The sequence below is a fragment of the Urtica dioica genome, chromosome 2 (assembly GCF_054948205.1).
Source record: "Urtica dioica subsp. dioica isolate 48M chromosome 2, U.dioica_male_clone48M_v1_H2, whole genome shotgun sequence".
Taxonomy (NCBI): domain Eukaryota; kingdom Viridiplantae; phylum Streptophyta; class Magnoliopsida; order Rosales; family Urticaceae; genus Urtica; species Urtica dioica.
The window spans coordinates 30,057,070-30,069,745 of NC_142757.1; the positions used below are offsets into that span (position 1 = coordinate 30,057,070).

Below are 12,676 nucleotides of genomic sequence, written 5' to 3' on the forward strand. Positions count from 1 at the left end.
ATGTCGGAATATACTTCAAAGGATATAGACCCGCTTCAAGAAGAATATTATAGGATTGTCATCGATGGTATGACTAAAACTACTAGTGCATGACTAGTCACATTTGATTTCTAGAAGTAGTATAATTGTGAAACTATGTTGAGATAATTGCAAACTACTTTAGATGGTACAAATGTTTACCATATACTATATAGATTATAGACTATGTCTATTTTAGTTGTGAACTATGATTTTTGGTGAATGTGGTATACTAAGTTAATTTATACTGCTGTTTATTCTGTCTCAAATATGATTTAGAAGCTGTTTTGAACCTGCAGGAATTAATGGATAATCTGTATATTTTCGTAATTAAAAAAATATATTTATTTGCGTCGCTCGGTTACCAAACGTCGCAAAAAAAAAAATTTAATCATGTTGCGTCGCTTTAAAAACGAGTGACGCGGAGTCCTATTGCGTCGCTTTTATACCTGTTGCGTCACTTATAAATTGAGCGACGCAACACCTATTGCGTCGCTTTTATAGATATTGCGTCACGCTAAAATTGAGCGACGCAACGCCTATTGCATCACTTTTTACCAAGCGACGCCCTTATCAATTTGGGCGCCAGATCCGACGTGGCGTCACGTGGAACGTCACTTGTTTATAAGCGACGCCCTAGACCTATTGCGGCAGTGGCTTTTGCGTCGCCCATAAAGTGACGCAAATGACCTATTGCATCACTTTTTGAGCGACGCAAATAGCGTGATTTGTAGTAGTGGTTGTTTGTCCAATAAGAAGTATTGAAACGATTGTTCGTGTTCAATACATGAGAACTGTAATTAACCTGTAGGGAAGTAATTTACTCATCAATTGGGTATCGGAGCGATCGTTCGTGTCCAATACCACACCCTTATTTCCAAACAATTAGTATCAAAGCGATTGTTCGTGTTTCATACCAACTGGTTTTTCGTACTATTGGTATTAGTTGTTTGTGTTTGATTCCAACTGATTTTTCCAACAAATATTGTCTAGAATAGTTACTTAATATCATCCCATGATTCAAATTTATAATTCCAATTTCAAAAAACATGTCACTCGTGTCACCTTCAAGCTAAAGTAGCTTGAGCTCACATATTCGACTTGATTTGACGTTTAGCACGAGAGAGCTAGCATCACGATTTGAAAGACTTTTTTTTTTCCAGTTTATCCATTACAACGTACTCGATAACTTAGGGGACTAACTTTTAATATAAAACTTCATCCTCACACAAAATTACATTTATGATTTAAAAAGCACGATATACAATAAGAAGAGATGGAGTCGCTCTATAGAAACTTGACATGGATAATTGTTCCTCGACCTAAGAATCTGAGGTCGGTGTCATGTAGATGGCTCTATAAAATCAAGGACGGTGTAAATCATGGTGACAAGCCTAGGTAGAAGGTGAGGCTCGTGGCCTGATAGAAAGTAGCAATTTAGACTACTAAACTAAGTAGGACGTGAAGGTTAAGAGTCTGGGGCAAGGGAATTTTTGAGACACTGATATTAATCATGATGACTAGCGTTAGATATGATTTCTTTATTAGCTAAGAAATAAGCTTTGTTTTCATATATTTTTGGTATTATTAAATATTAAATATGAAGAAGATAATACAGGACAAAGAGAAAACTATAAATGTGCACGTTATAACCATTAGGAGTGGAGACCAAACATCGTGACCGCACATCGAATTATGATTGCAACAGACGTGAAGAGGTGTTAAGGAAGAAAAAAAAAACATTTAATAAAACTAATAATAATAACGACATTTGGTACGTAATAGAAATTCCCTGAAAATCCAAATACTATGATGGAGGGGTAACCGCTCGCTGGGTGATAAAGAATGCAACGCAATATAGAAAGAAAGAAATCCCCAAAAATCTCTCTCATCCTCACAATCATATATCAATGAATTAAGACGAACATCATTGTTTTGGCCATAGGCGTTATCAAATAACCAACAAGCCATTTTAATGGAGCGCGTGCGGACAATGACCATCGCCAGATGGAACAGCGGCGATGACGTGGATGACGAGGAACACGACCGCTTCTTTGCGTCGTGCTCATCCTCATCCGATGATGACGACGCCTTCGACGACTGCCGCCTCTCCTTCGCCTCTGCCGTCTCCTCCTCCCACAGCTTCTCCTCCACCGACTTATATGACGTCTGGATCGCCACCCCCACCTCCATCTCTGAACGCCGCAAGCGCCTGCTTCAGGTATCTCTCTCTCTCTCTCCCTCTCATCCACGAATAGCTTGTTTGGGGTTCCTGCCCCCAATTATTTTTCTTTAAATATTATGTAATACATTTTCAAATTACCTAGTCATAATTTCTTATACTTAAAAATCATAGCAACAAAAAAAACTGTAAACTTGATTGTATTTCTGTCGTGTAAATTTTATTCATTTTAATCTGGCTATTATCATATGAAGGGGATGGGGCTGGCCACGGAGAGCCGCCTCTCCAAAGTCACGGATGCGGAGCCTTCAAATAACATCGACGCCGTCATCCCGGAGACGCCGACGGTGGCGCCAGTGCGGCGGTCGCGCTCGGATGGAGACATCGAGATCAGCCTCGGCGCAGAGAGCCAGCTAGTGGTCGAAATGGTGGGGCCGCGTGGCTCGAAGCAGCGCGTCACACGGACATGCTCAGACTCGGCGGCGACGGCAAAGGATCAGTCGGGCTCGTCGTCGGAGGCGGCGGTGAGTTCGCTGTTCTTGATAAAGAACTTGGACACGGGGAACGAGTTCGTGGTGAAGGAGTGCGGTGAAGACGGAGCGTGGAACCGCCTGAGCGATCTGCAGACAGGGAAGCAGTTGACGATGGAGGAGTTCGAGAAGTGTGTGGGTCACTCTCCGGTCGTGAAGGAGCTCATGCGCCGCCACCAAATGGGTGGCAGTGGCGCCGGGGCCGCCTCCATCTCCGGCCGCAGAAAGAAATCTTATGCCGTCAATGCCAACTCGATCCTGTACAAGAGCCTCAGGCGGAGCAAGCGAAGGGGCGTGGCTCTTATCAAGAGCGGGATTAAAGGCGTCGCACACTCCGTCAGCGGTCTCATCTACCAGCAGGTACGCAAAATGTAAAGTGCGGGGCTATGCATATCCATAGAATTACTGAATAGTATATACAACAAACTAGTAATATATAATTTAATTATCTATAATCAAAGACGGTCAACATTCATAAGTTGATGGTTGAGCTCGCGGTGCTATGTCCTCGCGAGGAAAATAAAGTAGCAATTAAGTTTGCTTACTAGTCCATTAATTTTAATTTTGATGTATGTTAATTATTTGAGTGTCCATTTACTCATTAATAGCATAATGCTTTTCTGAAAAGAAAAAAAAAATACACCACGTGGAAACGACATTTTTTATAAATATTTTCCTTTGATGGGCTTGTTGAATAAATATTATTGATGAATGAGATAATTGTGATAAATTTCAAAGTTCAAGATTTTAATGTCGAAAATAAATATTTGATTTTAGGGAAAAAAATTTATTATATCGAAAAAAAAAACTAGAAAAATTTGTTGACCAAATATTTGAAGCAGGTCAACCGTTCCAACGGAAATTTGACATAATTTTTTTTTTATGAAGGAAATATATTATTTAACGAATATAAAAAGAAATTATAAGCTATAATTTTATTAGTAATTTTACATAAGCTCCAAAGTAAAGGTTAGAATACCCTTCAAAAAACAAAAATAGTCGACAATATTTCAAAAAGTAAACAAAAGAATAATATAATATCAGGACCATGGCGTGGTGTCGACGGAGTGGATCAAAGCGCGGCAGAGCGGGAAGTGCGAGAAGGAGCTCACGGCGGTGCACTTGTGCCAAGAGATCCAAGCCCATCGCGGCTCCGTATGGACCATCAGGTTTAGTGTGGACGGGCGATTTCTGGCGAGCGCCGGAGAGGATCGAGCGGTGCACGTGTGGGAGGTCGAGGAGTGCCACGTGACAGAGGATGACGTGGTCGACCATCACCACTCCCACTCCCCAGTCAATAATATTATCAAGAAATCCACTTCCACTCCAGACTATGTTCACGTCCCAGGCACCGTCTTTGGGCTCTCCCAACACCCAGTTTGCACTTTTACCGGTCATTCACACGATGTCCTTGATCTTTCTTGGTCTACCTCCCAGGTACCATAACCTTCTCTTTTTGTGTATCCCTCTCTCTACTAGTCAATCATTATTTTATTTGTTGGCATGTGCCACCTGTCTGTTCTATTTTATGTTAATAGAATACACCAGTCAAAACGAACTAGATCGATCCATTTTATATATTCGCAGTTCTAACTGTTAATAATACACATCGTCGTTTGCAGCTTCTGCTGTCGTCTTCAATGGACAAGACTGTGAGGCTGTGGGACATGGAATCCAAGAGCTGTCTTAAGCTGTTTTCCCACAACGATTACGGTATACTTACATATGATATGATGTATATATCATATATAATTTCGTATATACTAAATGAGCGTGCCTGGATTCAGTGACGTGCATACACTTTAACCCAATGGACGACGATTACTTCATCAGCGGATCACTGGATGGCAAGGTCAGGATTTGGAGTATACCAGACAGGCAAGTTGTGGACTGGACCGATTTTCATGAGATGGTCACCGCCGCTTCTTACACCCCTGATGGCCAGGTATATATTCTTAAAAATATTATATATAATATTTGCGGTATAGACAATTTCCAAATTAAAATATATATATATATATATATATATATATATATACACACACAATGGAAAATCAATAGAATGGAGATAAATTTAAAATATGAAAGAATAATTACAAGATATAAAATAAAATAAACTCGGATAAACCTTAATCAATTTGAAGAAATCATGGAATGGAAGAAAGAGATCTCGAAGCTCGTTTTGACGATTTTTATGAAGTTTTTATCACCCTTCCACTTGTGTTGGATTTTACAAGTAACGACTAGATGAGCGTCACCACAACGTCTCCGACGAATTAGAACGAAAAGGAAGAAACAAACTGGAGAGGAAGAGAGATTGTTCTAATGAGAATATAAATCTTTCTTATATAGGTAGGCCAAACACACGGTTATAAACGTTTAAGCTCAACATTTATTGCCTTGATGACTACTAAATACTCAGATGTTACTTGCAAGTTAGTGACATTTGAAATATCCTTCTTAATGTTTGAAATTGTTCTAAATACTTTGATGTTACTTGACATTTGAAATATCCTTCTTAATGTTTGAAATTGTTTCGAACATTTAACCTAGCCCCATACAATGCATGATTATAAGGAGCAAACCACTATCCAATGCTAAATTATCTAAATGATATTCAAATATTCGAAGGAAACAAAAAAAAAAAAAAAATTAGACACTAATTAGACAAACTAGTTCGACCGAGCGCGCACATATGGTGAAGATGGGCATTATAACCAAGACCGTCTACAAAAAATAAATGGGACCGGCCTTTCGAACTTAAAGCCTATACTATATATATATATATAGGCATTGCAAAAATTTGCATACATACTTTCCCATGTGGGACTATTTTGTATATTTATACATTTACCATACTTGTACCTTTCTTTCATAACTTTTTATGTTTTTATCAATTTCACTTGGTAAATTAATAATCGATCTTATACTTCACTATGAAACGAAGGCCAATAATCTTCTCCGATAATTCATACACTCTAATAACTTTTACAAATCAGTCACTTAATTAATAATAAATTATTTGTTAAATTTTTCCAACATATGTATCATATATAGATTTATGATACAAACATGTGATGTGGATATGTATATATAGGGTGCTTTCATTGGGTCACATAAGGGCAACATTCGCATCTACAGTACACAAGGTATATTCATCTTACACTTTAAACTTATTATCACACGTATATACAATTGGTTAACTAATTTCACAAGTTTATTCATCTAATTAATCCATTATATTGTAGATTGCAAACTGAATCAAACCGCCCAGATCGAGCTCCGGAACAAGAAGAAATCTCAAGCAAAAAAGATAACTGGTTTTCAGGTAATAATAAACATTATGAATAGCTAATGATAAAACCTATCTTATAATATTACTATATGAATCGCTATAATTATTTACTGAGCAGTTTTCTCCCACAAACCCAAACGAAGTAGTGGTAACCTCCGCGGATTCCCGGGTTCGGATTCTGGATGGCCAAACCGTGGTTCACAAATTCAAAGGTAGTCTGAAATAAATGAATCAAAGTTGTTTTAATAGAAGGATTTTGGTGGTAACTAATGGAATTTAAACACGTTTGACAGGGTTTAGGAACACAAGCAGCCAAATAGCAGCGTCGTTTAGTGAGGATGGGAAGTACGTGATATCGGCGAGCGAGGACTCTCAGGTGTACGTGTGGAGGCGTGAAGAGCAGAGCCAGAGACACAATTCCTCCAACTCGAACTCCAAGAGATGTGTCATCAACACGACCTCATTTGAGCATTTCCAATGCTCCGACGTGTCCATTGCCGTCCCATGGACCGCCCGCGGCTCCACCCACTCCTCTTCCGCCGCCGCGTGGGGCCTCGTTGTAGTCACCGCTGGCCTCGGCGGCCACATCCGTGCTTACCAGAACTTTGGCCTACCCCGCAAAGTCAGCCGCCAGACGAGTCTTTTCTCGTAGTTTGTCATTCATAATAGTTGTAGACAAGACTAACTGTCACTAACCAATGTCGCCAAGCGATATTACACTCACCAGAGATTGTACTTCGAGCGAGTGTCACCCATGTAGAAATTAGATTTAGAGGGATCCACAATTTGGGAGAGATGACAAGTGAGAGAAAAGGTATAACAACTTCTCGATGATTTCTTGACTGGTTTTCATTACATTCTAGTACGAGTCTTTGTTTAGTTCGCATTTTTATCAAAAAAAAAAATTATTGGATAGTGTAGCAAACTAGCCATCAACAAATAGTTCTTGAAATATTAGTTTAACAAACAATATTATTTTTTATTCAACAACAAAATTTAAAAAAAATATTTATATATATTTCTATCCCAAATCACACACCGAACAAAAATTGTTATCAGGCATAGTTTAATAAAAAAAAATAATAATAATCGATCAACGGTTGGAGAAAAGAAATCCAAGCCTACAAAAAAAAAAAAAAAAAAAAACAAACAAACAAACAAAACAAAACGTGCCGGTCCAATAGCCAACTATAGCCCACCTAAGCTAGAACATGATCTCCCAATGTCAAGCATCGGAACACATAGTTGCACCACAAGAGCATTGCGCCTCGGGACCCAAGATGCCATGAATGGCCTGCATCACGCTTGGGCTTATTCGTGCGAGCGTAGTTCTGTTTTTCCTCGGAGCCCCCCCGAGCGAGTGAAACTCCCAGCCTGCCCCGTCGAACCGAGAAGGTTTTGTCGACGAATGTTTTCCTCGAGCTCAATGATGCAGAAGTCCGGCGGGTCTTGCTCTGAGATAGGGCATGCTGTCTCATTCAGAGGCAAGTTTGATTCCTCCGCTCCAATCGATGCATATTATAGCTGGCGCTTTTTGCGCGTTATTTTGCAGAACTCGAAAGTCACGAGTGTCGCTCCTCTAGCTCAAAAACGTTCTTCGTTCGTTGTGGAGATTTGAGAATAAGTAGAAGAAGAAAATAAGCTAGAAGTACGCAGAGGCGGTGCCTCTGATGCACACCTGACGCTCAACATTAGTCTAAACATTATGAGTGAAGTAGGGACACCGATATTTTTCGAGAATATTTTAGGTGATTTGTGCTCGATCAGAGGAAACCGTATGTGCAGGGTCCTCGACTGAGTTTCAGAACTCTGGAAACGAGTGATTTCTATTTAAAATTAATTACATTTTTTTCCTTTTGATTAGAGGTCTATTTATAGATGTAAAGAAGCTGAAAAGAGCCTTAAAATATGGATTTATTGGGAGAGGCAAAGCGCGCGTGAAGAGCCTCGCGCGCTCGGAGTATCTATCAGTCGCGCACGCTTGTTTTTGGCCGGGCGCAACGTGCCAAATAAAGGAAAAAATGAGTTAAGAGAATGATTAGTTATAACAAATTACACATAAAAAAAGAGTTAGCATACATATATCCAAATAGTTCAAATACAACTTCAAAAAAAAAAGTTCAAATATGTACGCAACTATTTACACATAAAAAAGAGTCGATATCATGTACCTATGTATCAAAAAGACTTTTATCTTCTCTTTTTCTCTTACTCTTCCTCTGGGCGGTCAGGATCAACAAACCAAGTAAAAGAAATCAGCATCCATTAGCCTTGTAACATTTTGAGCTTAGAAACATATAAGTATTTAGTTAATAAAAAATGTTTAAAAAATTTACCTCAACAATTTGCGTTTCGACAACATTTGTGCATTTCTTTTTTCATAACTAATATACAAAAAATCAAGTTATATAGTGACATGGTATACAAAAATATCTATGTTCAATTGTTCATGTAATTACCGATTACCGTGATGCGGATTTTTTTGAATTCGGAGATTTTGGATCCAAAGTTGTAGTTTGTGCATGCCACAATGAAACCATTTTGCATAGGTTGATCGTCAAATATCTTTGAAACTATAATTTTTTACCGGGTTATATCTTTTAGATCGCTCATTAATAACCAAAACGTTGCGGTGCAATATTAACAAATGTATTCACAATCTCCCAAATCTAAATATAATGTATTTGGTAACAAAGTTGTAGTCCATATTCTCTTTGTGAATTACAAATAAGTAGTCTTTTATTAAAATTATTTGTGATTTTGAGGTTTGCATATACTAAAATATTCATTTGCAGTGTTGAGGGGTTCTATATTTATATCCTTCGAAGTCGCATTAAATTTATTCTATTAGAAATATTGCCCACTAGAAGATGATGATTACTAAATAAGATAATAAGTTACTTTATTAGTATGATATGATTAGTGGGTTGAAGCTTGATATATTTCAGAATCAATAACAACTATCATTTGTAGTCTCCGTATCAAACTGAGTCGCATGTTGGACATCCGAGTTCGGGCAGTGAACTAAAACAAGGTCGATGACTGATATGCGCTTGGAAAGCTTTATCTAAAGTCATATATGCAGAACATGAGTGAAGGTTGATCACTCAGTGGGAGCCTTCTACACTTTTGGTAAGTGTACGACCCGGATATACTTTGGTTTGGTTAGATGTCTCGTTTAAGGACCGTTACGATGCACTAGACGAGGTCATTTATGATGGTCACAGTGACGTTTCATCTAACTCCTGAAGTAATCATGGACTTCTAGGTCATGTTACCGGGCTCTTTGATTCCCCACGTTAAAGGCTAATGAAACGTTGACTAAATAGGTGTTTTGGGAAGTCGGGACATGATCGTAGAAGAAAGTGATTTACAGATACGGAATGCAGCCTTCATGAAAGAAGGTAAATGTTCTCTCACCTAAGGGTTGATTCCGAAACCGATAGATTGCTAGCACTTCCGAAGTTGGCTTACGTTCGGAAGAATCTTTCGCTGGGGAAGCAACTGTGCTTAGGGATATATGTAACGAGAAATGTATAACGGAACAAATTGACCTATCTCGATATGGATTGAACCTGGAGGATCATGATTACGTACTGACTAAATCAGTGGACACTCGCTACAACGACTAAATATAATTTTAGTATTATGGGAGAGTTCAGTCTTGGCTTACACGGTGGAGTACTGACCAAGATTAGACAAAATGATACGTAAAAGAAAATGGACTGTTCCGTCTTTTGATCGAATTTGTTAAGCTTCAAATACTAGGTCCATAGTCCTGATTCGGTTTTGATCAAGGCAGATAAGAACATTCATATAATAATGGTTTCATTGTTATAGTCGCACTTGCTGTAATTGTGATTGATGACATTAATTATGAAAAACGAGTATTTACGGAATTAAATAACTATTTATCGTAGAATGGTTTATATATTGTTGGATCAAGTAAATAATCAATTAATAAGTTATTTATTTATTCTTAGATCAAGTAAATAAATAATTTTGGATTTTTGGGCCGGGTCTTGTGCTGAAGAAAAAATTCACCACCTCCCTACCAGGATGTGGGCGATTTTTTGATATTGGCCAGTTTATTCTCTTTATTTGTTCCTAAAATAAAGGAGAGAAAATATAGAAAATTAGCTATTGTCCTATATTCTCTCCTTATACTTAGGAGAAATATTTTCCTATATTCTCTCAACAAATAAAATATTTTATATTATCATATAAAATAAAATCCTAGATACTGATTTGATGGATGAGAGAAAAAGTAGGAGTCATGTGATGAGATCCAAGGGCTGAGATTAAATCCAATAGTGTGAACACCATAAAATGAAATAATATATTCTAGAATATCTCCTTTTAAGTGCCATAAATAGTGGGTTCATGAGAAGCAAAAAAAGAATGAGTTTTTTACCTAATTTTGCTACAGAAAGAATTGGCCAACACTCCTCTCTTGGTGTGGATGATCCTATTCCTTCATTTTCCCCTTGGAATTGCTTTAGTTTCATTCTAAGAAATAAGAGAGAAAGATCTAAAACACCTCGTTCCAAATCTAAGTGAGATCAAGAATCGTTTCCTACTCATTAGTCTTATCTTCCTCGAAGATTACGTTTTGGAAGACTACGGTGTCATCAACACGACGAGAAAGAATCCGGGAGTTCAGAGTCATTCCGAAGGTCTGATCGTGAGGAGTCTTTTATAGACTGAAGACGGATTGTGAAAGCTTGAAGGTTCGGTTCGTGAGCCCAAACTTCTAAGTCTTTTGAACCTGTCACTAAATTTATCGATTGCTTGACATATTGCGTTTGCTCCCATATAATCTAGATCTTTTGTAATTAATATTTTTCGCATTTAAATGGTTGTTTGAGGTGCAATAATCACCAGCAAGTGGTATCAAAGCTAATTGATTTGCGTTATTTAGTTGATTCGTTTGAGTTATTAAATTTTTATATGTTCGGAATGGATTTATATTGTGATATGAAATTCATACAATTCAATATATGATTATGTGAAATGTGATTCGTGGGTTGATCGTAGATTTTTTTATTCTCGCTTTTCTATATTTTTTTTGTTAAACCCGAAATTCAAAGGGTATAGGTTTTTGTAATTTTCATTATTATACTTGTTGTAATCCGATGGTCATGGAATTTGGCGAGACGCTTACCCACTACGAGAAGACATGATGGTCCGAAGGAGAGCCACCACGATGGAAGGATTATGACGCTTTGACGACGAGACGCAATTTTTTGACAATCTTGTAAAAAAGGCCGCCCCATACCATTATGACCTCTCGTCCATGATGCCATCATGGGTCATGGTCCGAGCTAACTTGTTGAGCCCTACCTTGGTAAGTGGGCTCAAGGACTCGACCGGGTCACAACCCGTTAGCCCGGTGGGCCCAGGGCCCAACCGAAATTAAAAAAAAAAACAAAATAAAAAAAATTACCGAAAAATTAGTTTTTTGAAGTTTTATTTAAAAATAATTATATGGGCTGGGTCCTAATAAGTTTTATTTAAAACATTGCAAATAAGTTTTTTTTATATCGATTTATTTTCTAAAGGACATTTGAATGGGCCTTATCCAATAAATTATTTTTGGGAAAAACTAAGAAAAAAAAAAAGTTAGATTTATTTATTTTTCAAATGAGACATAGGAATGTGCTCAATATGAATCCATGAACTAATGTGATTAGGTTCATCTAGTTAGTATTTATTAAAGAATCAAATAGGAAATGATCAAACCGAATCAAACCATACTTGCTTGCTCATGCTTGTTAATTTAATTGCTTATGTCATGCTTGTTAGCTATAACTTAGAAATTGTTTTTCGTGGGTTATACTTATCATGGGCTTTCATTTATTAAATTAAATTATCTAATTGAATTAGGATAGTTTTAATAAATGAGTTTAATAGATCGGAGAGCTTTGTCACCAAGCCTATAAGAGGCTAAGCTTGGGGGTTATTAAAAGACGATGTCTTCCCTCATCGCTGGAAGCTTTTCCATGAAGGAATACTATTAGGATAATCAAGACTAGAATGTCACGAATTCCTAATCACTAAGCTATATCGAAACTTAACTGTTTTTAAGGGTAGCTTAGTAACACTCGAGTTTTTAATATGATTTAGTTAATTCGAGTGGATCACCTAGATTAATATTAATGCTAGGAGAAAATTAAAATACTGAAAGTAAATTGAGTCATAGGCCTCCAACATTGCCACAACACTGTGAGGATGAAAGATCCCTCCTTGATCGGGGGTTTGTTTAAAACATGGTGATCTGTTCCTAAGGACATGCTTTTTCCGATTCCAATACCAAGGTTGTGTCTCTGACGATAGGCGGGAGGGTTGAATCCAGCATGTATTGGCTAAGTCAGTGCGTTTGGGCTAGACTTTTTCCGTCAAAATGTTGGGTCGACTCATGCATGAATCCAATCGATGGTTGCTCATGTGGTCAAAGATTCCTAATTATTGGTAGTTAGTGAGCATAGTTATGAAGTGTACATGAACCATGATTGTTCACTAATTTGAGATAGTTCTCATTTTCAATAGGTGCATTCTGTTACGCCACCATAGTGGGACGGACTATGGCTATTGGTGGATTACCGCGGAATATAAAAAACTGGGTTCTTTTATTTAGTACTATATCTCGTG

The 12,676-nt window shown here is 37.7% G+C and overlaps 1 pseudogene across 1 annotated transcript; it reads left to right on the forward strand.

Annotated features, from left to right (window-relative positions):
* Positions 1-1,993: 1,993 nt before the first annotated feature.
* On the forward strand, positions 1,994-6,812 carry LOC149404295 (uncharacterized; annotated as a pseudogene). The gene is made up of 9 exons (XR_016295415.1): positions 1,994-2,239; positions 2,455-3,101; positions 3,705-4,167; positions 4,353-4,443; positions 4,518-4,675; positions 5,828-5,879; positions 5,979-6,058; positions 6,144-6,237; positions 6,319-6,812. The product of XR_016295415.1 is annotated as an uncharacterized LOC149404295 (transcript).
* The last annotated feature ends 5,864 nt before the right edge of the window (positions 6,813-12,676 follow it).